The sequence below is a fragment of the Cyanistes caeruleus genome, chromosome 4 (assembly GCF_971803275.1).
Source record: "Cyanistes caeruleus chromosome 4, bCyaCae1.hap1.1, whole genome shotgun sequence".
In the NCBI taxonomy this organism is placed as follows: Eukaryota; Metazoa; Chordata; class Aves; order Passeriformes; family Paridae; genus Cyanistes; species Cyanistes caeruleus.
Window position 1 is genome coordinate 39371475 of NC_141704.1, and position 23016 is coordinate 39394490.

At 35.9% G+C, this 23016-nt stretch overlaps 1 long non-coding RNA gene across 2 annotated transcripts; it reads right to left on the bottom strand.

Annotated features, from left to right (window-relative positions):
• Positions 1–2621: 2621 nt before the first annotated feature.
• On the bottom strand, positions 2622–16207 carry LOC147653589 (uncharacterized). Of its 2 annotated transcripts, none has more exons than XR_015286484.1 (3): positions 13364–16207; positions 5728–5793; positions 2622–3296 (listed from the first exon to the last, which is right to left on the bottom strand). It is a non-coding gene; the product is annotated as an uncharacterized LOC147653589 (long non-coding RNA). The 2 variants fall into 2 exon arrangements; XR_015286483.1 differs by lacking the exon at positions 13364–16207 and adding an exon at positions 6567–6706.
• Positions 16208–23016: the final 6809 nt, after the last annotated feature.

Sequence of the window (23016 nt, forward strand, 5' to 3'; positions counted from 1 at the left end):
CCTCCTTCCCTTTCCTTTGACTCCTGTCATCTCCTAGAAATGCAGAAAACAAGAAATCTGATGTAACTGAAACCAACAAGGATACAGAGTCAAGAAAGGTGTAATGTGAGCAGCAGTGGGCCATGGGTTGTATGTCACTAGGAAGAGAGTGGGTGGAGCCAGAAAGCATTAGAGGATTCAGGAAGGTAAGAGGACACCAGAGATCCTTTGGGAGAAGAGAGTTAAACAGATGATACCAAGACACATTAGTAACATTACCACTGATTTTCTACAGTTCAAAAAAAATTTCCACGTTATCACACCCCCACTCCACTGTGTGCATCCCTGGATGCTCAGCTTGTTCACAGCCTGCAGCAGGGAAGGAGGAGGCAATGTCTGACACACAAGTGCTGCTCTGGGTGCCTCATGCCCTAGCAAAGGGTGCAGAGGGCTGTGCATATATACACCAAAGACACTGGTTCTCATGGTGCAGACAGAAAGGTGGACCTGGGTGAAAAGGTTATATGAGCACAAGGTTGCCCAATACACAACAAAGACCTGTGTTTTGGGTAATTGGGGAATGCTGATATCATGTCTGTCACACCATGCTTCCTGCTTTGCTGTCTGAGGTCAGCGCTTCAGACTTGACATATAACCTGTGTTTACACAAATGGGATTAGTTTTCATCTACCTGTGGGGTCCAGCTTAAACCATTAGGGGACAATATGTCCAAAGGGGATGTTTAGCAAGGAATGTCTCACCAGAAGTGTAAGTATGAGGGGAGGGATAACTTCCTTTAATGAAACATCCTGATTTCATTCCTGTAAGTTCAGGATTTAATCACTGTTCATGGGACAAGGAAGCATTTTCTTTCTTCTTAAACTGCTGCACAGCTTGCTCTCTTTCTTCTCTATACTAAGAAACATGTTTTGAAGCAATTTCTGTCACTATTCTCTCCTAGGTTAATAAAGAAAATTCCTAGCTCCATCCCTTCCTTTTTTAGCAATGGTTTGCTTTCCCACTGGAAAACACTAAAATTCAGTGTTTCTTAAAGTAGAAAATATTTTGTCTTAGAAGGGACAAGATAGTCACTGGATTTTGGCCCAGTGTCTCAAGTGTTCTAGTCCACAAAACATGGGTTTCATAATTTGAGTCAAACATATTTCCAGTGAGTTCCACAGGAATGTTCTAAACAGTCTGTGGTATTTTTGGTTAGTTGATTGTTTTGGAGTTGTTTCACAGAAAGCACTGTGGCACATATCCTTGTCATGGCAGAAGATCTAGTCATAACCACTCATCAAGTAGCTATTTCTGGGCTTTCTAACATGAAATCAATCTTCTTTATCAAAGATTTTTTAACTTTTTTCTTTTCAAAAACAAGTGTCCTGGTTACAGCTAGGGTAGAGTTAATTTCTTCTCAGTAGCTGCTACAGTGCTGTATTTTGTATTCAGAATGAGAATTATGTTGATAACGCACTGATGATTTCTTATTTTTTTTACTAAGGTTTGTTTATCCTAAGTCAAGGACTTTTTTCCTTTTCTCATGCTCTGCTAATGAGGAGGCACACAAAAGAAACTAGGAGGGAACATAGCTGGGAAAAGGGATATTCCACACCATAAGACATCATAAACTGTGAGGAATTAGCTGCAAGTGTGGCTGATCTGGGTTCAAGGATGGGGCCTGGCATTGGTCAGCCATTGCATTGTGCATCACTTGTTTGTTTCCCTTTTATTGTAATTACTGGTTTTTACCATTATTATTGTATTTTGCTTTATTTTCAATTATTGAACTGTTCTTATCTCAACACACAAATTCTACTTTGATCTTTCTCCCCACTCCAGTGGGGTGGGGGGATGAGAGGGGAAGTTTGAGTGAGCATCTGTATGATACTTAATTTCCGTCTGTGTTTAAACTACAACAGAACAATAAGAAACCTCTACAAGTTATTTTTTTAAATTCAGCTTTGTCTTCTAAAATTATTGTTCCTCATGAAACTTATGTGCCTATCAGATAGTGTCAGTCAAAATTTATAACAGAAAAAAAATCCTCCTTATCTCCTCTGCCTTATTTTCATCACATTTAGGCTCTCTGCATATATTTTTACTTTTCCTTCTTCAGTTATCTCAGAATCTACTCTTTCTTTTTATACTTGTGATTACAGTTCCATTCCACTCTCCTATGCTTTCCTATTTTTCATCTTTTTTCCTTCATTCCAAATGCAGTTCAAATACCTCATTCTTAGCTCGTAAGTGAATTCATGGTGCTATCCTTATCTAAATCTCCACTTCCAGTTAACACAATCTATTTTTGTACTTATTTTTTGCAACTTTGTGCCTTCATCCATTGTTAAGCACTTTCCTCCATTCTCCTCTTGGTATCTGAAACATCTTTTTGCTTTTTAAGTGATGATCTCTTCTGTCTGTATCTAGTGCAAACTGTAAGATTCCCCAACATGTATAAACTTATCTTTTATTTTGAATTTTCAGTAATGTAGATGAAACATTTTTTTAACCCATGCATGTATACATTACATTATCACCTTGACACAATCACACATAGCCTCATTTTCTCAGATATTGAACAAATTATGCTTCAAATTTTCCCCCTTACTTGCTAGTTTTAAAAAATGTTGCCATTTCACTTGGTTGCAAAATAAAATTTAATTGTAATTTCCTTTCATAATGAAAAAAAAAACAGGATACAATTTTCTGGTACCTCTATGTCTTTTGACAATCTTTTTTTCTTCTTTTTTTTTTTTTTTTAATTTTAACAATAATTTCAAACTTTTAACACCTCTCTTATTGAAGTCCATAACAAAGGAACTCGTATCAATGAAAATGCAGCGCTTCAATGAGAAATGCCCTCTAAACAATTATTTTCAGGAGGCTTTCATTTTCTCCAAAAGCAGATAATATATTGGAACATTTCTGATGTCTTCATTTGAGTAGTCATTTAAACTTTAACAAACTGAGTGGAAGTAGGGAGTACCTTCATCCCTCATTTCTTCACCTTGCTGACAGAAGATGAAGGAGGCATTACACTCTGCAAGAGCTGAGGGGTACAGATGGGGTGAGAACAGTGCTGTACTAAAAGGCAAATATACTTCACAGCAGAATGAGGCAGGGGTAGAGCAAGAAATGTGACCGACAAAAAATTGGTTTGCTTTCTGGAAATATGACCACTGAGATGAAGATTTGTTCAAGAAACATGCATTCTGGTTAAACAAGTTGAGGGTTCTTTTGCTCTCTCTTTTCTCAAGCTAAAAACTGTGACCACTGCCGACTTCCTCAGCTTCACTGAAATGTTCTAAAAACATCTGCAGGAGAAAAAAAACAGTTTTAGATCAAATTGCTTTAAATACTACTTGTTGGTTAGTGGCACTTCAGGGCTAAGCCAAGAAATAAAGAAAAAACCTTCATGTGAATTGCCTATTTCCTGAGAATGTGGCTTCTGAGAATAGACCTAGAAGAACTCCGTATGTTCTATTTTCAGTAATGTTTGCTGCTACTGGATTAACTCTTCTTTTATTATTTCTGAAAGAATTATTTTATAGCTGATACATAGATCCATTGAATGACAAAAGAATATACAGGTCTTTGGCAAGATCTCATTTGGGTAACTCCTGACCATAATTGTAACCCTGAGTGCTTCTGCTTGCATTTCTGAAATGGAATGGGTATTTTTCAGACCAATCCCCACACTTCAGACCTTCACATTGATCAATCTTCTGTCCTACAGATAGTTAAACATCTCCTTTTCACGCAAGCTTGACCTGAATCCCCACAGAAATTCTGTCTTTCACTTATTCTTCCATTTGGAATGACCTTTAATTATTTTCCATAAGCTAATCAGTTATGTTAAGAAGAAAAAAAAACCAAAAAAAAACACATGCCCAAGAATTTTGAGCCATTTTGTGACATGCTTATGGTAACATCTCAGATATGCACAAGTTACTGAAGATACATCCAAAGAAAATACCAACATCTCACTAATGCACCATTCTTTGACCTACTATTATGAGTTTTTCCCTAAACAAGAAAAATACTATAAATATGTATAATATAATATTTTTATAATGCATTGGTTGCAAAAGTTTGCACCAGCTTGAGAGTGTGCTTTAGGATGTTTCAAAGTATTCCAGTGGGCTCTCCTTAGTAAACATTCTTCCTGTATCCCCTCACCTTTGGGGAATTGTAACATATTTCATACCTGTTCTGAAATACTTCAGAAACTTGAAGATAACATAACTCTGATACTTTTACCCTTAAGCTACAATGTCTAAGGCTGCTTTAAAACATAAAAATGTATTCCTTGTCTGACTGGAGGATTAGAATAGGTTTATGGAATTGACATCTGCTTGACAGAGAATATACCAATGCATCAGCTCTAAAACTCATTCTTTTGTGAAGCTAATGCTTTGAAAATATGTTAACCTAGCTTAAAACATGTGTAAAAATACGAGACTAAGTACAAATGACTGTATGAATGCTTGAGGTGCATTTTGAAACTGAGATACTAAACAATAGGTCCAGTATTCCCAGAGGTTTTTAATATATGCTTTTGAGAATATATATATCTTTACACTGACAATAATTCATAATTATTATTTTGCTGTTTTGTGGAGATAAATTAACCTAAATAATGTATCCTAAAAATGCATTCTATGGTTCATGTATGCAACATATAAATGCTTGATACATAATTCTCATATATTGATATATATTTGCTCATATAAAACTAACTAATGGAATAACTGTTAATCCACACTTGAACTAGGTGACAGATTTGAAACTGATACCTGCATTCACAAGATAATAGGTGGAAATTAATTAAAGAATCAGGATGTACACAGAAAAAAAAGATATTTCATACATAACAAATGCACAGAATCTTAAAAATCTCAACATGGCAAATAGAACATTTTAAAGAGCATTCTCCCTAGTTATAAGCAGGAAAAAAAAAATGTGGTATTTTCTTCCACAATTTTAAAAATTTTATTTTTTGGTGAATTTATAGACTTCAACGAGGAGAGAAACAGTAAATTTTGCTACACAGGGAATTCTTACTAACATGTTAAGTAGGTGATGCTGCATGTTAGAAAATCCTTTGTGAATTTCTGATCTCCTGCTTTCTCAGATCTGTCCTGACAAATGATTTACATGGTGATTTTATGATATTAAGATAGGTCTGATAAAAGTAATGGAATTAATATTTTTTTTAAGCTGTTTTGATATAAAAGTGTAAAGCCAAGTTTGCTGAAAAGAGTTTCTAAGACACTAAACCATGACAGTCTCCTATATTTCCTTAATCAGTAGAAAAATGTTGCTCTCAGGGTTGGAACATAGAGAAGGTTCAAATACATTTATTCAACCACATGGAATAAATTTCATGAAATTTGAGTGCTGCTTTTTCTTAGTGTGATAATTCTACTGTCAGTCTTAAAGTTTAACTTATCCATCATTAAAACATATTTCTGGCATTTTGAAAAAAATAGTTGAGCAGGAAGTATCAAAGATGAAGGAAGAGAAAATATCTAATAGTGCTTTGCATCTAATTATTTATATACACTCTTTTTCACCCCATCTAAATTTGCACATCTAATTGCTCTCCTTAAGATACTGGCATATCCATTATAAAGTGAAAGGAGGGGGAATATCAGCTTATATAAAATTGACTGTGTATATTTTTAGGGTAGACAAGGACTTAAGGACTATTAAATTTTAGGTTTAGGTTCCTCTTTTGGGTACCTGAAGTTACAGATGGTGTCATGGTGATTCCTCAGGTCAGACCTCTTTTCTTCTTTTTTTGAAGGCCTAATCAGAAAGGGAAACATATTAGTTAGTCCACACAGGGACACAGATACTAGTAATGTGTTTGAGGTATTTATCTGTGTTTGTAAACTTTATCTCTGACACAGATTAATCACAACTCATGTCTCCAGTCTTAGAATTCAAACTAATTGATGTCATTCCATGCCACACCTTCACCTAAACACTGTCAAACCTTTGGCAAGAATAAAAGAGCCTAGGAGAGACAGAGATCCCACATCTTGGGTCACAGTGAGTATACTTTATGAAAGGATTAATCACTAGTACAGTCCTTAAACAAAAACTCCCAGGTTTTGCAAGACAAGACCCACAAGCAGGCATTTTTCCAAGTCACTTATCTGCTTCATGGTGAAGGGCAACACTTGCTAAATTAGTGTTAAACTTGACTGATTTTGAGTTTCTGCTTCATTTTAATAAGGTGTAACCAGTGCATTTTCAACACTGCAGTAACATCAGCTACAAGTAACTAGGGGAGGGGACTTCAGAAGAAAATATTGCTCCAGCAGAAATGGAAATGGCATGTCAGTGTTTGTTTCATGAAATGTGAAGTAAATCATTGTCTCATACTAATGCAGAAGAAAAAAAGCTAAATTCCAGCTCTTCTCAAATACATTCCTTCCTACCTCTACATGGCATTTGAGATAGATTTGGAAGACTTGAGTGGTGCCAGCTCCCCGAGGAGCGATCAGCACTTGTAAATATTGAACAAAGGCACACTTCCAGGCTCTGAAGCAATGAATTGCTACTTGTGTGCTTACTCAAATCACATGGACAGCCAAAGTACTCCCACGTATCAGTAGGTAACCAGGCACAGGAATCTCTGCAGGTCTGGGTTTAGCTACATTGGGCTAAATGTAGCTGCCTTCCTCTTCCCCCTCCACCCCCCTTTTCCCTCCAATAGAATGCCATTCTTATTTGAACTTCACATTTCATTGTTAGTTAATTAACACCTTTTCACCTCTAGTTGTTATGCAATTGTGTGAGTAACTGCTGTAAGAGGAAATAGAAAGATCTTGAAAATAACACATTGAAGTGGAAAAGGAAACACAAATAAAGGCATTATGATACCTTTCTTCCATTAATTTATGCAAAAGTTGTAGTGTGTTGCTTTTGTGCCTTCAAAACATTCAGATGTTCAGAGATAAATAGTATCTCAATTCACACAGATGCATTGTTAGTTTATTTGTTAGTGAGGACTAAGCTATACCTCATCATACTTTTGGTTATTTACTAAGACATTCTTGTCAGTTTAGACAACTTTCTTCTATTCAATAGCCTGTGTAAGCAAAAATCTACCTCCATATGCATGAAATACATACAAAAATATTGTTTCCAGTGTATTTAAGAAAATGCCACAAATAAAAATGTGATTTGTGTGGGCATTACTAATCTTTGAGAGGTCAAAGGATTTCTCTGCACAAGTATGAGGATACGACTGTAAAGGCTAAGTAATGGCCAAAGTAATGCCAAATTTAATGTCTGTGTGTTTTGCCTAGGCTTAAAATTTAGTAATCTATTTTTAAGCAGTCATCTAGTTTTCTTCAACAGTAATTGCAGAGGAACAGATAGAAGATGTCATCCCATCTGAGACACTTATGTATGGGTGGCCTGAAGTTTTTCCATCCCTTTCTACTCATAGAGGGATAATTTAGGTTCCATATATCACCAGCAATACATATCAAAGATAAACTGTTTTCTTCTGTTCTTTTACCAAAAGACAGTAAAGTAACAGTATATTTTACTGAGTTCAAGAGTAACAAGAATGTTGTAGTAAACAAATGTACAAGCTAAAAATCCATTTCCACACAAATATAGACAAAAGTATGGTAATGATATACAGGCAGAGTTCTCTTTCAGTCACTGTTAAAAGATACACTGAGCATTTTGCCTTCCCAGAATTTGCAAATATCCAAGGAATATTCTGTGGTATTTCTTATAATTGGTTACAAGTTTAAAAACCTATCAATGTGGCAGTTACTGGTTATCTGATGTTCCTTGCTTACTTAGAATAAAACCCCTCTTTATTACTGTGCTTTATAAGGAATGCATGAAGTTAATGGAATGACTATGACCCACTGTTTCCACACTACAGACTCAGGACTGTTGGGGAACAGTACTCATGAATATGCTAATTAAAAGACTCAGTCAATCTCTTGCAAATTTATTTGCAAAATGAACATAGAGACCTATATTAAACACGGAAAAGTGCTGTGAATTCTCCCTTCCTCAGAAAGAGCTGAGTTACTGTTGCTATGGCACCCCTCACTTACTTCATTCTCAGTACTGCAAAAGATTCCACGAGATCCTTATGCATATAAGGAGGTGCTTTGACTTTGGAATTGCTCATGAGCTTTAAATTCAACATCTGTCTTGTTGAACAAAGCCTGTTGTCTCATTTTACTTATCTTTTTGGTTTGTGAGAAGATCTATATAATAAATGTTTTTTGTACAAACAGTTTGCAAGCTGTAGTTTCTGGTTTATGGGCTGAGTATAGACTGGATTTTGTTGTTACCAGCAATCCTGTTTTTAGAGTGAATATCTCTATGTGAACCTTGTGCTAGAACAATGTGATGGCTCAGAATGCATTGCAGAGCTTCAGAAGGTCTATATTCTTAAGAAATTACTATATAAAATCACAGAAAAATCAGGCCGGGAATTTGAAAGACAAAGTATTCATTAACAGTTGCAGTCTAAAGTGCACTTGCTTTAATTTTTTATTTTCTATTTCTTTTTTTTTTTTTTCTTTTTTTTATGATTTAGTTTTGTTTCAAGTTTTTCTGTGTTTGTTCAGAGTATGATCAGACAAGCATTTGTGCAGACTGAGTAGGCCTAAGGAATGGAAACAAGAAAGGAAGGGCAAAGGCAAAGAATCAGAGCAGAAAGCCATCAAGGTAATATTGCTGCTGGAAATTTTGTGAAATCACAAACTAAAGCTACAGTGAACACAGAATGTTACTGACTCTGTTCCTTTCTTCAGCATCATGTGATGTTCTGGATCATATTGACAGATGTCTGTCTAGCATCTCTTTAGAGAAATGAAGTGGTAGAAATTCATGATTGGACTAAGCAATCTGTTCCTGTGATTGTCTTTCTCTTCATGTAAATATTAAGAAAAACTAAGATCCATCACATGCTAGTATTATTATTACTCCTGTTAATAACAATCATCATTCCCTTTACTTTGCAAGAGTCCTTATTTTTAAAATAAGCATGAGCATTGGAACAGGGAACATTGCTAATTTTTGATAGACAATGAGTTATCTATAAAATACAGTGATCCATTTCAACTGTATGAATTAATGCAATGTTTCTCCTACAAAACACATTTATAGTAAATAGTAAGTATTCATTAATAACCTGTTCTAGATATTTTTCTTTTATTTGTTACAAATTTCAGAAATAATATAATTAATCTAAGGCCTTATTAAAAGTATTGTGAAATAATCATTATTGTGAAATAATGTTGTATAACTCAAGACTAGCCATTTGCATCTCACATTCTTATTGCATTGGAGACTGATTCCTTCCAGCTCCAGCCTGTGATCCCTATTACGATTATGCAGTTTTAAGTGCTATTTCTTCTTCTCACTGGCATTAGCTGCAGCAACTGGGGCTTTAATATGAGCTTTCATCTTTCTTTTTCTGTTTCATTGCGTGAAGAGAAGCTGCATCTCTGGAGGAAATATCCAAGCAATAAATTGTGTCATGATGTGATAAAGTTACAAAACCAGGTGAGCAGCCATGCCATGACTCACTGCTAAGGATGTTAAGCTTATGCCAAGAAAATGTCTACCTCACAGTGTTACATTTTGTCTACAAATGGATGTCTGAAGTTCCCAGAAACAGGATAGAATTCAATGTTGGTGTGTTTTACTAGTTGCCAATTGCTTTTGACAACTGGTTACCTATTAGCTTGTTTTGCTGTTTAAACAATCATCCACCAGACTGTTCTGGGGCTCAGACACTTGAGATTTCAGGTATAGGTGGCATCCAACAAAATGAATGTAAAAGGAAGAATACTTTTTTAAGAAACACTTTAAAGCTATTATTGATTGGTGCCAGCCAACTTGAACAACTGGCCATGACAGAAGTCACTTTTGTAAAGTGCGAATAAGAATATGTAAAACATGGAAAATATTTTGTTTCCTGTACTCAGGCCCAGATATCTTCCAAGAAAAAATCTGAAACATGCAGTTTAAAAAGTAAGGTTTAGCACAATTTTTAAATATATTTCTGACATTATCATCATGATCAGATTGGGAAATATAGGATAAAAGAAAACTTTTGAGGAATGTAATTTGTATGACTTTGCCAACTATTACTTTTGGGACACAACAAATCCATATCCAGGATATGGATTGATAAGTAGAAATGAAAAAAAAATTGTTCTTGTCACACATATATTTCATTCACAATTTTCAGTGAACTGTCATCTGTTTTCTGTATTCAAATTGTAATTCTATAAGTTCTTTTCTTTCTAATATAATTCAATTTCTACTGTGCTTTATGTAGGCTAAAAGGCAAAATCTCTTTTGCTATAGGTGGCAGCACTAGCTTATTATAAACATTGATGGGCTTCCCTCTCTAGAAGAAAAGAGCCAATTCTAATAACCTCAGCTGAAGTCACACCTAAACTCTATTTATCCTTCAAGGAACAAGACCTTTTCCAGGTGGATCCTTGTCACTTCAGCTATTTCTTACAGTCTTTATGACTGGCAATGCTCAGTTAGTCATATTTGATGGCTAAATATGATGATAAAAAGTGAACCAAAGCAGCAGGTCAAAGTTAACTGTTCCCTTTTTTTTTTTTCTCTGAGATCTTTCAATGTATTGTTTCAGACACCAATGATTTTTTTAAATTAATTAATTAATTATTTTTTAAAATATTAAAATAAATAATTAATTCATTTGGAAATTCACCCAAAGGTCTGTAAACTTTTATGCAAAGTAGTGGGCATTCTTAATTTCAAAGAGCTTTTTAATTTTTTTTCCTGTGTATATATGTGGTGCATCATAAATTTAGCTATTAAAGTCTGAGATGAACATATCAAACATCTCATATTTTTCACCAAACTGCTATTCAGATTTGGAGTACTGTAAAGATCAGGATCCTATGGAGAGTGCCTCAAAGTGATTTTTAAAAGAAGTACTGCTTTATTTTGACAAGCTTTACCAAAACCTCACGCACTAAGCAACTGCCTCCTCTTGCCCACCCTTTATCTTTTTCTTGTAGCTCGTCCTAGACTGGAGTTCACCCATATTGTGTTCACAGCATAGGTCCACAGCCCCCCATGCACATTCCTAGGTGGCTCAGAGGAAGGAATGCTTGCCACCCTTAAGGAAATGGGTACCCCAGTTCTCCTTCACAGCAACTACTGAGCCTGGAAAATTACTCTGTGTAAGTACTCTTGCTTACATGTCAAAGAAGAAGGAATACATTTTATCTCTCTTGCAAGCTGAGAACCATCTGAGACCCACTAGGTGCCCTGTGTAATGTTACTTTCTCCATTTTCCAAAACAGCAGTTCTTATCCCACTAAATTTCTGAAATCTTGATAAGAAGCCAAACATGCAGTAGAGATACAAGTAAAATTCTTATTTTCTTCTGTGGATCCAGGAGCTTTAAAAAAAAAAATCCCCAAAAACACAAACCCATAACGCCAAAGCATAACTAGAAAATCAATGGGAGATCTTCACTAGGGAGAAATTAACTTTTCTCAACTGATGATCACTGAGTGGGTAATTTATTCATTAAAAGACTTGGGCTTCAATGTAACTGCACTGGAGGGTTTCAGTCAAGATCAGTAATAAGTTCAAGTGTGATAGCAGCCTGAACTAGAATGCTTCTCTCTTGATCCCTTCTAAACTCTTTCTTCTCATGTTTCTTAACTTTCCTTATGGTATATTAAATATTTGTCATTGTAATAATCTTCCACACATATTTCATTAATCATCACCAACAAGCAGCAATCTTGACCACTGCAGGTTTTTTTTGCTCACTCCTGCAATGCATAGTGGCTAAAGGGAGGTTTTGTATTTTTCTGATGCAGAGTGTGGTAATTTATATTTGAATTAACCTTTCAGCATAACATTGACATTTATCTTTCTGACCTTGATCTGTTTTCTATCTGTCCTCAAAGGTTTTACTGCGTTCCCCGGATGCTCCACCTGGGAGTGTGGTACAGGGCAGCATGTTTATTTCATGTGGATAAATCAGCATCAGATGGGTGAACTGCTGAGATTCATTCATGCATTTTTCAATAGGTCTGCAAAGGCTATATAGTCGATGTGGAAAAGGAGCTAATGAAGATTAAACAATTATACATATTGATCAGCTCTTGGGATTGATCAAACTCATCTGAAAAACTGACATGAAAGGAAAGAGGTTTCACAAGCCATTTCAGAGAGACAAGAAGGTCACTGATAACAAGGGCAAATAAGGGAAGAGTAAGACAAAGTTAAGGAGACTGATCCCATACATCTCAGAAGACCTCTTGACAAAGCCTCATGCAATTCTGATAGTGAAGAATATAAAGAAGGGGAAGATGTGTAGTTTTTCTCCTCTGTATTTTTGTTCTGGCTGTAATCGTAAAAACAGTAGGAGAATTGTTGAGACCCTTGGCTTTCATGGGCTTCAATTACCCTGTATCCTTGGAGAGTTTATTGTAAATCATAGTAATTACATGCCTGGACTTCTGGAAAATGAGTGTCCTCAGGGTATATGTCTGGAAGAGAGGCATTAGTCCTAGGACCTTGGCAGTCTGATTAGACATTCCTACTCCTCAAGACTGATGTTAAACAGAAGTCCTTGAAGACATCATATTTAAAAGTCCAAAGACAGAGTCAGTAATTGGACTGTAATGAGACACAAAAAGCTTGAAAATTCACTTGTCCTGTGAGAGAAGGGGCCAAACACAGCCTCTGGAATGATCAATAAAGGCTGATCAATGAGAGATGGACAAAAAAAAATGCATCAGGAGATCTTAAAAAGAAAAAAAAAGTCAAAAAGAACCCCTCCCAAAGAAGAAAAACCCGAGCCCACACAACAAAAGAAACATAATTTTATAATGAAAAGCAGAAGCAAAGCCCAAGAGTTAAAAATAAAGCCTTTAAGCTTTGGGCAGACACCAAAGACCCTTGTTTCATTTTTGGGTTTTCTTCATTTTCTTTACAGTAAAACCAGCCTGTTGCTACTCCATTTCAGCCACAGCTATTTTAGAAATAATTGCATCACATAAATTTCTTCCTGGTATCTGTTTTTGCTGCCTTCTTGTCTTCAGAACCATAGAAAACACTTTGATCAATTAAAATGTAACATAATGAAACAAAAAAAAAATATTTTTGTGGTCATCTGTTAGTAAGAACTTATATTTTCATTATCCAGTAGTATTTTTATGACACTACACCTTTTCCTTCCAACTAGCTGTCATTTATGACAGCAAATTTTGGTGATAAATGAAGTGACGGAGAACAGTGAAGCTAAAAGGTCATCAGTAAGTGTAAAGGATAAAAAAAGAGTGTTTACAATAAGGCACTGGTTTCATGACCTTTGTACCTGGTTACATTTCTCCTTTGTGCCAGTCTGACTGTCTCTCAGTTGATGGTAATGTGCAGGGACTGCAAGGCCTGGGTAGGAGCAATCAGGTCTAGCCATGGCCTCAGGGCCTGGAAGGTAAACCACAGCAGAATACAGATTAAGCTAAAATTAAAATTGACCACAGAAAGGAAAGAAAAAATTGTCCAAAAAAAGCAAGACTCTTAATGTACTGATTGTGTTCTCATAATCTTTGTCATTTTGTTTATACAACTTCAAAATTTGCCTTCTGAATAACTGCTGCTGCTACAGAATATATTTTTACTTTCAGCAAACACATAGTAAAAACAGATTTCTGAGCACTTAGAGCCTGCAAGGATCATGCACTTCTGTGTCCTGAATAAAATAAATAGGGCAAGCAAAGTTATCATAAAGACATGCTAAATTTCACAAGCTCAAGAGTCTGTGAAGTACCTAATTGTCTGATTTTTCATGCTTAAACAAAGTAAACAAAAAATAACTTTGTCAAGCAGATTTTCCTGCATGTCTTATAAGAAGACTTTTCCTGTGTTTCTGTTTTTCCTGAGTTAATAAGATCATCAAATTCAGTGATAGAACCATTTTTTGTGTATGTCTGCTTGTGACTCTTTCCTAAAAGCAGAAAACTCAGCAAGGCACATTAATAACAAATAAAAAAAAAACAAAATATGAACAAGTTTCCCTTACTTCTGGAAAGGTTTGGGATTGCTTTTATGTTAACTTCGTTACTTTTGCTAGCCCAGGTGATAATTCTTTCAAAAACTTTTAATGTGAAATAAAGAATCAGCAGGCCAATTTCATTTATCATGAGGAATTTTCAAGGCAAATAACAGAGTTATTTGTACAAGCTAAGCAAATATTAGAATGCATAAGAAGAAACAAACCCAAGGGATGCAAAGTTAATGTCACGAACCATTATAAATCTGGAGGGACTAATGAGGGGGAATCTTAAAAGGCTGTTTAAAGCTAAAAATCCTTTGAATGTACTTTTATTGGACCTCATGTTTCAGAAACACTCAGGGAAGTGTTGTCAAACTACTGCAAAGAAGAACAAAAAGTTTAAAATGCCATTAGAATGATTAAAAAGAAAGTGCTGGTTCAAACTCTAAGTTATTTATAGAGCACCTGTGACCCAGACTTCACCAAAACCTTCATTTTTACTAAGCCATTAAAAGCTGCACTTCAGAGGTGTGTCCATCTTGAAAGAGCAGGTGACCACAGCAGATATATAAATAAGAAATGCACAGTGAATATTTAGAGTTTTTATGCCATTGTTGTTATGGGCCTTCTGGAATAATTGTGTATTACGTTCCCCTTGACATTTACAGTCTGGCTTTTGGATAAGCTGTGGAAGGGCTCTTAACCACAGAATCTTGACCATACCTATTTTAAGACTTTGGAGGTGGTCATCAGCATCCCCTTCAAAAGGATGATTTGAGAGCCCAAAGACTGCTCTTTAGAGAGCACAGGGGGTGAATATTCAGGATGTATATTGTGCTGGAGGTGTGTATTAAGGATTTCACAAATGCTTCGTAGGTGTCTGTATTTGCATCCATACATGACAAAAACAGAACAGTGCACAGCAAGCACACTCAGGGCAGGCTTCTCATGGGGAGTAGAGCTCATGGACACAATAGACATCTTTTTGCTTGCTCTCAGTAATGAAAAGTTTTTTATTTGAACTAAAAAATTAGACTTGATCCACTGCTCTAGCAGCTCAAGGTGAGAGAATTCAGGATTTAGGCTTCAGTCAAAGGTATTGGGCTAAGACCTAAAAAAACAGTGTTGCAGTCCTCACAGAGGTTATTCTCAGACAGGGATCTCAGAACAAGCCTAGACTGACCAGTAGGAAGGTGTCAACACATGCCACCCTGGAGAAGAATTCTTGCTTTGTCTCATTCTCACAGAGTTTGGATTGAGTTGCATTACGACAGAGTAGGATAAGCATGTACTTCTCTCCTTTCCTGGATTTAACTTCATTTGTAGGACAACTCAGATTCTGGTCTTATAGGCATCCTTTCCCTCTGTGTTTTAGTGAGTGGATTTGCACACTTTCTTTATCTTGACCCAGCATCAATAAAGGCAAATAGATCTTAAGCTGATTTTTGGGGTGGACTTAGTTTTAATGTGGCCAGCTCTTAGCAAAGGTGGAGGTTATGGCTATACAAACTACGCATGGCGAAGAGTAGATATTTGGGGTCCTGGAAAACCAAGCTCTTACCACAGCTGAAGGATCAATTGGCATATGTGCCCTGGCAGCAGCTCTGGGAGAAGTGAGAGAAGCCCCTCCCCAGAGCAAAGTCATCACCTTCACTCCTCCACCCCCAAATCTGATCAGATTCTGATTGCAAAGATGTTTCCTTCCTCCATTCTCTTCTTCTTCCTTTTGAGAAGCCTGAGACTACCTCTGAATTCTTCTTTATTTTTTTTTTTTTCTGTATAAATGATTGACTTAGGACGTTAACTTTACTCTGAGTAGAACTGAAATAAGCTGATCCAGAGCTTCTACACGGATCCCCACCTTCAGGGACATTCTATTGGTTCTTCTTCCCCAGGGTCAGAGAAGCAAATGGTAATTTAGGTTGAAAAGGACCTTCAGAAGACATCTAATTGGATCTCCAGCTCAAAACAGCACTGATGTTCAAGCTAGGTCTAGTTGCTGCAGGCCTTCTCCAGCAGAATGCTGACATCTCCAAGATGGTGTCTAAACCAGGTGTAAAGAAGGCATTATTCTGCCTTGGGTTTAGAGCCTCAGAATGTATGCTAACTTGCAAATTGCTGCAAAGAAAACAGAACAAATCCATTTCAATCTATTGCTTTCTACCCCTGTTTCTGGTTGAAACAGCCCTGAAGAGTAAAGAATGAAAATAGGGTGTGAGAAAGCAAAGCTTAGGATCCCCGTCAGGAATTTTGCTTTAGTTTGGCCTCTGTTGTGACAGGCAAGATTTCGGCTATAGCTGACATTTCCCAGTGCTTTACTTTCAGAGGCTTCCCTCTCAGACTATGAGATTTGTGGAGCACCATTTTCCAGAATCAACCTCTCCTGATTCTCTTGGTGTAAAGTGTCCTGGACACTTAATTCAGAGATCAGGATTCTGCTCCGAGGCATATGCCAATATGTAGAGATGCTGATATCTTATTATATCTTATCATTATCTTATCATCTTTTTATAGCTAACCCTTGACTATGAAAGATTATAATCTTCAATTCATAGCTATCTATTTGAAATTATACTTAAGTTTCATCAGGACCTCAAACAGTTTTACATTGTTACCATTGTTTTATTTTTTCAGAGATGTCAAAAAGAAGTTTTAATGCTATGATATATATTTTGCTCCCTATTAATGGATAGTTTGCATGTCTATCAAAGCTCGAGCAAAGTAGTAGGTATTAGAATGATTATTTTATGCTAATCTATTCCTTTAAAGTAATTAGCTGAGTTGAGAAGCAAAACAACTCTTTCCTACAAGAGTCAGTAAATGGACTCTCTGTAAGTGCAAAAGCTGATTACTTTGATATAAAGAGGGACATTATTTTTTGAACCTCTGGAAAACTGCCTAACTTGAAAGCCTCATAATCTGATTTTCATAAATCCTATTTAACACATTATTATTTTCTTTTTTAACAGGCAGCACCTAAAGCGATATCACTCTTCTGATGTTACCCCTTCTTTTTCATAACAGAATCCCACATCACTACTTATGCATAATTTGTGTCATAGTCACCAAAATGCTATACTAAATCTAATCTCTTTACATTAATTTTCTATTAAGAACTATCAGAATAAAATGGCATACAGTTTATATTTCTACAATTATACCAACTCATATCTGTGTCAGATTTTAAGGTTCTTGATGCATGGAAAAATTAATCCCTCTCTTCCATCAACTCATTCCTCAATAAGATTTCAGCAAGTTTAGCCTTTGACCTGAAGGGATGCATGCCAAAAAAAAGAAGAAAGAAACTGATTTACAGTTCATTTTGGCAAGGTCTGGGGAACTGTGTTGTAATCAAGACACAAAGGACAGACAAGGCAGAAAAAACACACATTAAAAATAGAGATTGATGTGAAATTCAAAGGAGCAACTTTTTCCAGCTGAAGAAATTTTATTTGATCAGAAATCCATCTTGAAAAATGGATTACTCCAATGTATCCAATACATTTTTATACTCTGATATATCCAGTAGATAACTCCCAGAACCGCTTTATCCAGCTGCATTTTCAATGTAATAAGCAAATGCATTTCCCCACTTAAATCTGGTACTATTATATAGTCTAATGAAAATTAATTCTAGCAAGTCCCCCATTATATTCACTATCAGTCCTTTGCTAGAAGGGTTCTCTGCAGGTCTCACAGTGTCTACTAGACAGCATCTTGTCTGGTTTGCCATTGTCAGAGACTTTGTGTAATCCCATACATAAATATGGCAAACATCACCTTGAAAAGAGTAGATACTCTGGGGTACTTCACTGAAGGTTATTGGAAAGCTTGTCTCATCTTTAGCTTCTTTCCAAATCTGTTTTTTGGTATTTGCTGTGCCAATATTGTTCTTGAGGCACATTAATATTCTGCCCCTTGTGTTTAACTCGCAGGATTTTTGTCCAAGTGAGCAAGCATTGCCTTTCCAGGCAGGTAGTTATGGATCTCTCCCTTTTGCCTGGCTGGTGGGGCAGCCACTCACATGGAATTTTGTTAATAAATCATCTAATTCTAATATCTGATACCTAATATCTAATTACTAATATCATCTGCCTGGGACTTACTGACAGCAGGCTAGCTTGGGCACTCTGTTGGGACACCATCCACTACAGAGAGACAGACAGACAGACAGACAGAGACACAGAGAGATAGACTCACTCCACTGCCAAGCTTGGAAAGTGAACAGAAGACCTTTGTTTTTTACCTCTCTTCACATGAACAAAGTACTTCTTCTACACCTTCCTGCACATCCCCCTACCAATTTTTATCCTTATTTCAGAATAAATTTTCAAATTGATACATACTTCATTTTTATACCCATTTGTGAACAAAAAGAATTTAAAGTTGATAATGTTTGTTACTGTTCCCAGCTTCCATGTGATTTTAAAATCATTTAATGACCCTGTAGGACTTTTCACTGCATAGACTAAAAATTCAGTGAGAATATTACATGTATCAGAGTGGACATGTCATGAACTGAAAATCAGATTTATCTGGGAACATATTCATTAAACCATGGAATTCTAGAGAGATTCCTGAGAAAATAAAATAAAATAAAATAAAATAAAATAAAATAAAATAAAATAAAATAAAATAAAATAAAATAAAATAAAATAAAATAAAATAAAATAAAATAAAATAAAATAATAAAATAAAACAAAATACTAGCATAGAGGTCCTTCTCTAGGTGTTATAATTTCTGAGATATGCTGACTAATAGTGTGGCTGGCACAGAGGACTTAAATTTTTGTCCAGTCACAAAGCCTTTCCTTCCACTCCATAGCCAGCAGTTTCTATTCTATGAGTACTTACTGAGAATCTGTCATTGCCTTTTATGGTGGCCTAAATATTGAATAAAAAAAAAATGCTACCATTATTAAATTATAGTGCTGTTTTTAATGCCACATTTAAAACTTCAAGTTTATTTGATTGCTTGTTTGGTTTTTTAAATTATGTTTAATCTTCTTCTCTGCTCATGCTAAGGACAAAGGTAGACTTTTAGTTAACACTGGCACAAAGTGGGCTGGGAAATGACTGATTTAATCATAGCAAATATTTCACAATTTGTCTTCCTTATATTGAATGGAAGAGTAAAAGATTAAACTCTCATGTTGTGAAAGTGAGAAAATGTCCAAAGGGTGAAGAGTCTGAGGGAACATGCACTTAGTGATTTGAAAAAGTGGAATTCCCATGGCTGTATTCAGTAGAATCACATCCTTTAATCAGCAGAGTAAAAGGATGGTTGCCCCCTTTCACAGTCTATTTCTCATAGCAGCTCTTTACTTAAGGAGCCTCGGCATTCCTTGTTCACATCACCTGTTAAAAAGAACTCAATTCCCCACAAATTAAAATAATGTATAAATGCAATTTCATGAGTAAATTGTGAAGAATAAGTGGAAAAGGAAAACTAATCAAAGTAATATTTAAAATGGAAAACAAAACCTACACCTCCAACTCTGAAACTTTAATCTTTCAGAAAGAGAGGTGGGTAATCTTTCTTGATGTTGAAGAGGTATGTAGGCTTGATGGCAGCCAGGCCTGTAGCCAGGTTCTTCAGTGAGTTGATTTCAGAACAAAAAGCAAGCACTTCTCTTCCTCCCACTTCTTTTTTGCTACCTACAGGTATTTAGGTATATTTGCTCCAAAATAGAGAGCTCCAATTGCTCTCTATTGAGTGACATTAATCTAGGCACTCCAGTTCTTTAATATTAATATATTTTTAATTGAATCTGCCTATATTCCATTTATTTATCAATTCTTTATATTTTCTTCTGGGCTTCTTTTAACTCTTAATTTTTTTCTGTTACGAGGATTTCTGTGGGAGGCTTAAAGTAATTACACTTCTATTCACCAGCTATATTCCTAATTAGCAATTCCTTTTCTAAGGTCTGTGGATGACAGGCTGCTAAGTACAACAACTTTCACGTTGAATAAGAAAAAGAAGGCACTAAAGTTTAACTTTTCTTAAGTGGGATTTTTTTTTTTTATATTATGTTATCACAGCAAAATTTATTTTCATTTTCCATCCAGCTCTTGTAGATGTAACATCTGAACTTCCATATCACAAGGTAATAATTTTATTTTATTTTATTTGAGCTACTATGTGCATATGTTTGTACCATGGAAAACTTTCTATCTATCTATCTATCTATCTATCTATCTATCTATCTATCTATCTATCTATCTATCCTGTCTATCAACTACCAAATTTTATAATCAAGACCTGAAAAAACATGGAATGCATTTTTATATACAGTGTTCTGGAGTGGGTTTTTAGTTCTCAGGGTATTGTTTTACTTTGATGCTTAAATTTGGATTATAAAAGAAAAGGCAAGTTATTTAGAATAAAAGATTAAAGAGGAAGGATTGTGAAACTCACCTGAAACGTTTACCTTTCCTCCAATCTCAGTTTGTCTCGTTTCAGCTTCCTGCTGCTGAAGTCTTTATTTCCTACATTTTCTTTTTCCTCTGTACACACCTTTAAACTCTGAGATCAGTCTTTAAGCAGTTCCAAGTATCTTTGCCTTCAGGAAATGCATTTCAATGCAATTGTCATTCTTGTCATTAAGATATGAACACCTAATGGTTTTTCCACCACTTTTCTTGAATTTGGAATGCAGTGTAGAGCTGAACACAGGTTTGTGGACTACTCCAAATGAAAAATAACTTCTTCATGTTTCCATAGTGGCTACCTATAAATTCAAGATTCAACTGAGTCCTTTTGCTCCTGCCTTGCATTAGGAGCTTATATTCAGGTGACTATGAACTGTCCCTCCTGGACAGAGTCTGGGAAGGTACTTGTGTAGCCTATACTTGAAAAAATTATGTTGGCATAGGGAATATCAATATTGATGAGGGAATATCAGTGTGTGTGAATGAAATATACAAAACTAATGGGGCATTTGTCCCAAACAAGTTACGCCATAGAGCAAGATAATCATGAAACAGAATAAAAACTAACTAGGGAACCACCAAGAGGCTTTGGAAACAAAAAAAGTCAGCTTGAAAAGGAGCAATAAAGGAAACCTGGATTTTTTTTTTAGCAGTGGAGACAGACCTTGAAGTGGCCACAGAAGTGGTCAAATCTTGGTGCTGCCAAAAGTGGCCCCACCACCATTTCAACTTTTGTAGGCCAGGCAGGACTTCCTCCCCGCCAGCCCCTATGGGCATCATTCCAGGCAGCTGACCAACAGTGCAGGTGAGAAAATGAGGGGTCCACACACAGGGGGTGCCCATGTGAACTACTGGGGTGCTTTCTGGCATTGCTGCATAGTAGGTAGCATCTCCAAACAGAAAAAGAAAGAGCATCCACATGTCCAAGAACAAGTGTTGGCTTTAATTTTTAAAAAGGTCTGGTTGCTTGCCCCTTTTATTATTTTTTTTATTTTTATTATTATTTATTATTATTTATTATTATTATTTATTTATTATTATTATTAATTATTATTAATTTTCCCTGCAGTATGTCAGCAGTCAAACATTTGATGATAAAAGTTTGTTTACATTCCAGGGAAACAAAACCAAACAAAATCTAGGAATCATAAGAAATATGACAATTTATTTTTTTTCTTCCAAAAGATTCTGAAATAGACTACCACCTGTCAAAGAAACTGTGATTTAGCTCATCTAAAGTTACTAAGTGTCACTGTAAATGCATGCCTAATCACACTACATAAACTTCTCCTCTCCACTAACTGAACTGTTTCCTCTGACTTTAATGTTTTCTTTTGTTCTTCCTTGGATGCCTGGACAGCCTTCTCCCAGGGACTTCTCATCCCCTTCTCACAAAACAGCTGTAAATGCAGATGTTCTGCAAGGCCTGCCATCTGAGCCGATCTTGGGGAAGACTCTTAACTCCTGTAAATTGCCCGAGTACCACTTGAGTGTGTAAGCCTTGGCTGATTCACACCATCTGGCCCTTTGAGCCACTCTGTGTTTATTTGCATAATTGAACATATTGTTTCAGGCTCATGCTGTTTAACTGTAAGATTTCCTGGCCAGAGGCTGTCATAACAGCATACTGTACAGTCCCAAGTAAATTTAAAGAGCTATATAAATAGTGATAAAATAGATCCATTTTCTTTTACCACTTCCCAAGCCTACCCCCAAAGAGCAGATCTTTCTCTACATGAGTTAGATAAGACTCCTGGAGTCTGGGTTGGACAGGTTTTTGTCAAAACTAATAGCACAGGCTTTTTCAGAGCTGCCACCTAACTCAGACTCTATAGATGAGAGTTAATACTGCAGGGACAACGCTGAGGTTATTGACTTATTTTGTCATACTACATACTTTGCTGTTATTTTTTTCTATTCAACTTGATTAGATCATTTTTTTACTGGATTATGTCACCCTTCACCTTCTGTCTTTACTTTTTCTAAAGGGTTTCAGCAGGATTAGTGCAGACTAAGATAGTACTGTGCACACTCCACAGCAGTGCTTTGCTGCTTCAGTGTCTTCATAGACTTCTCATTTGCTCCTTCCTAACAGAAATATTTCCTTCTTCTGTATATAACTTGTGTTAACACTCTGGGGTCCTTTTTTATTTAATTTTAATTGTTAATGTTTGCTGGGGTTTTTTTTATTTTTTTTAAATTTTACTTCTACTGATTAATTTTTTTTTATTTTGCATGGCTTGGTATGAGGCATCCTGAATCCTGAATCCTGAATTTCTGCATTCTTTTCTCTGTGATGTCTGGGACAACAGATTGTCATAATAAAAGTAATTTCACATTGCAGAGTGTGACTCAGACTGATAATATGGAGTCAGAACAATCAGAAAATACTTCCCCCATTTATATTTCTAGAATTCTTAAAGTACCTTTCATATCTAAGGCATGGTAGAAATATAGAACATCTAGACATGAATGTGGTATGATATTAAGAGAAATAGGATCTACATAAATTAAGAATGCTACTGCTTGTTGCCTAAATT